A 4615-nucleotide genomic window follows, 5' to 3' on the forward strand; every position below is an offset into this window, starting at 1 on the left:
TATGTGCAAAAAATATCGTTTAATCAACTCGTAATAAATATCAATGTAATTTGTACGCTCTATGAATATAGTTCGAAATCAAACGACATTTGAACATTTGGAACCCAAAGTCCTGACCTGTCTATAAATCGCTATCCTTCGGACTGGAACGAGCGCAGAAACCTTTTTAAACCGAAACCGGTATGAACCGGATACTATTATTAGTTGGGCACAACGAGTGTGAAATCGACATTTCGTCGAAAAAAAATTTTCCGATAGTTATACCGTACAGTATAACAAGACCTGTAGCCGTATGGGGCAATATGGCCGTTTGAATACGAGTAATATGGTATATTAAAATATAGATTATTATATTATTTATCGCGAGCATAACAAATAATAATATTATAGTTTCTTTGTATTTATACATTGCGCTGCACATGTGATTTTTTTTGTTTTTGAATTAACAACGAAGAGCTTGCTTAACACTACAACGACCCCCGTAATATAATAGTCTCGACTATTATTATTTGTTATAAGGATTAGAATAATAATGATTGTTATTAATAATAGCGTATAATACTCGCGGAAACGCCCGTTGTATATTCGAAATAATTATTTGTTTGCCCCTTGCTACGTAATAATAACTGTGCGACATAACATTATAATATTATAGAATTGTATTTGTATTTGTAATTATTTGTATAGCACACTATAGTGTTACGAGCGTCGAATATTTTGGGGATGTTATCTTTCGTCACCGTCATAAATATTATGTCGCCTTGTCCTCTACATGCGCTCGCTGATGGCGTATTTTCGTAAATACTACGAGTATGTGTCTACGAGCTTATAATATTTTGAATTTGACTGAACGATCGTGAAGTTATCTGTGCGGTACTGCGAGATCAGTTATTGTGATATAACAAAATGTATATAAAATATATACAATACACTATTACCTTAGCTGGTCACGAATGAAAATCAAAAGTACACACGAGTATTGTACATAATAAATGATAATAATAATATAGTATATTGTTATGATATCATGTGACTATGGTCAAACGTTTTCACATTTAAATGCCTAATATATTATGATCCGTGTAATTTTATGGCAGGATATCCTAAAATACGAAATATTTTATGCAAACTAAAAATATCTCTTAAACCACTCCGACACAGATACACATCTATAGGTATCAGTAAATCATCACGATATCAGAGACCTTTCAGTTCTGACCCACTCGTACCAGTGGGCGGTTTCAAAGTAAAAGTTTTAAACCTTTAAATACAGTTTTTACCGTAATGACGTATAAATGCTTTTGAGGTAAACGAATATTCATTATCAAAAACTAATATTATTCATAATTATTGAAACACGTTTTAACCGTATAAAGTGAAAAACTTTTTGTAAAGTTGTTATTTATGATTATAACTACTTGATCATGGAAACAATTTTCGAAAAAAATATAAACCCGGGACCGAAAGGGTGTAATAATAATAATAATAAAAATACTCATGGACGCAAAAACTCTACTTATTTTCGAACAATTTTAAAATTTCAATAGAAACCGTTTTAAAATCCGTGATGGTTAACTTTTCACCAACTCAAACGTCGTTAATTGCATAATATTACTAATATCACATTAACATTATGCACACAGATAGGTTTATTATATTGATTGATGTTAAATGTACAATACCTAATGACACATAAATGCCATTATTTTGCCCTCTAGGTACCGGACAACAGAACCAATAACATTATTTAAAATTAAATACGTTTGTCTACGTTGCGTCGATAAATCACATTTCAATGGCAATTTTGTTTGCAGGAGGGTACACAATATTTGGAGAAAGGATTTAATAAATAATGTCAAGTGTACCCTTGTTTAGTCCCGCGTTTCATTTATTCAGATATCAGATAAAGTTATACAATGCTATACACTACATTTATTATTTTTATGCAAACATTTATAATGTAGAGCAATTTTTTTTGCCACGACACACCCATAGAACAAGTCGCATTTTAATTTTTTTTTTTTTTTGATATACAAATAGCGCTGTTTTTTTTTCTTTAATGGAAACTTTAATAATATGATTATAATATACTTATTTATTGTAAACTATCAATAAAGTAACTACAGAGCACAATATTTTTCTCAAAATTTTTAACGAATATTGATTACCTACTGTACCTATGTATATTTCTTTTGTTTTTGAACTTTGAAATGATTCATTAGATTTTGATTTTTTGAATCACGTTGACTCGTTGAAATACTCAGTTCGTTAAACATAATGTCAAATGTGTATGACCATCATAATAATATTAGTACTTATTATTTGATCTTTTTTTTACATAAAAATATTCACAAAAATAATTATTTTCAGAGTATAAAGTAAAAAAAAATATTTTCTTTATTCACAAATATAAAAAGATGGGTAAGTAGGTACCGGTATGTAGCTGTACAATAGGTGTCAAGCGGGTTACTGTAGTAATGGATGTGTTGATTTTGAATTCAATGATTTGTCTAAAAACATTGCATACCAAATACGTATTTTTTAATTTTTTTTCTGACGCTTGAAATGTACTTACTCGGAATTTTTCATTTTAATCTCTTAAAAGTTAAAAGTACCAACTAGATTTACTTTCCTACCAGAAAAGAAATTTAATTTGAAACTCTAAGCATTATTTTGACTACACGATAAAAACAAAACAAAACACACATCATTACAAGATGTATATACATTTATCGCACCGCTAAAAATCTAATAAAAAACAATGAATATATAATAATAAAATTGAAAATCAGATTTAATTTTGTAAAAATACAGAGTAACCGTACATATGGATTGACTAAACGATTGTTCTATTGATCTATATATAATATATTGGGTATATAAATATCGTCGTATCGGTATATTATTATGTACCTATATGTAATCAATTATTAATTTTGTAGTCCAGAGAAAATGAGGATCTTAACCGATTGACGCACCACGTGAATGATATGTAGCTGATAGTCGTCCTGTTCCAAAACGGATTTCAATATTCTACATGGCGGTGACTTATGGCTCTACAAGTCTTGAGTCTCGACGCAGTGTCTCGGAACGGTTCGAATCGGACGACGGAGATGTATAGTCCGTCGTCATTCTCTGTGGTCAGTTGTGTATACTCAACCAAAATAATAATATATATTAATAGGTTTTCATCGATCGATCCAACACATCGATAAACATATTGACCATTATAATAATGTTATAGTATTTAAGTATTATACTGATATATACTGAACTAACGACACTTACAATAATTAAAACAGGAATTTAAACATTATTCAACATTTTTTGCGCCGTGTGAGTATAATATCATTGAATGTACGTATATAAATGTTGTAAGACGAATGGTTTTTTTTAGATAAAGTTTGTGTTTACGAAAAACAATCTTTTATAATATTCTATGTTATTTGTATAACTAAAAATGATTTTGTTTTTAATTTTTTATCGACTATCGGTTAATCTTCGAAACTACGACTGGACGAAAAGTTACAGCAATTGGAGCTCGTTTTTCTGAAAATACTCATTTACCACAGCGATTATTATGTGAATTATATTATACATGCCTTTTTAAGACATTTGATCTCATCGTTCGACTCGTATATGCATTAGTTTAGACAACCTAGTGAAGTAGTTGGTACGATTTTTGTTGTTTACGTATATCCTGGCACTATATCATCACACAACATCATTCGACAATAATATTATAATATTCATTATATATATATTTTTTATGTAAAATGTTTTACAAATTATGTATTTTGGTGTATTGACTGCCAAATTTTTGTTTTTCATCCGATCGACGGACGTGCGGATGTACGGACATAATATATACGCATATTATAATATGTTCATTTTATATAGACGCACTATTTGCCCGTTTGATGTGACATTTCTGAAAAACATATATAGGTACTTCGTTACATATTTATCATTTTTCTATGTTCCGAGGTGATTCGCGGGAAGAATAAGCAGGATCGCGTCGAAAGCCTGATAGGTAATTTATTAACAAATCGTGGTGAGATGAACTTTGGGGGATACGATCGAGACGACGTGACGTGTGTACGAAAATTGAAAATCTCAGGGGAGTTACCTATACCCACACATGTATATATAATAAATTATGCATGTGTAATATGTACCCACACGGCAAACTACGGTGTGAAGATAACGCAGCGCAACACATGGTTCTAGACTTGTTGAGGTCGTTCCGAAATCTCAGTCTCAAGTCGGTTGAATTGATATTACAATATGTCTGGTGCGATCGTTTCACCGATGGATATCGTGTGCACTGTGTTTCCATTACGAACGCGATCGAAATTAAGCCAAACATTTATCAACAAGCACATGAGCTGCAGACAGTTAGTGTATGCATATAGGTAGTTATATAATATGCCATTACAACAAGAACAATCAAAATAATAGTAACAACAATAACGACAATATAATATTTTGTACTCAAGACTACGGTGTAGTTAACCGATTTCAATATATTATAATATGTATAGGTAGAAATTATTTATCTTTTAGGTATGACAACTTACAAGTATATCAATAGTAATTTTGATATGTAAGTATA

The sequence above is a fragment of the Acyrthosiphon pisum genome, chromosome A2 (genome assembly GCF_005508785.2).
Source record: "Acyrthosiphon pisum isolate AL4f chromosome A2, pea_aphid_22Mar2018_4r6ur, whole genome shotgun sequence".
NCBI classification, from domain to species: Eukaryota; Metazoa; Arthropoda; class Insecta; order Hemiptera; family Aphididae; genus Acyrthosiphon; species Acyrthosiphon pisum.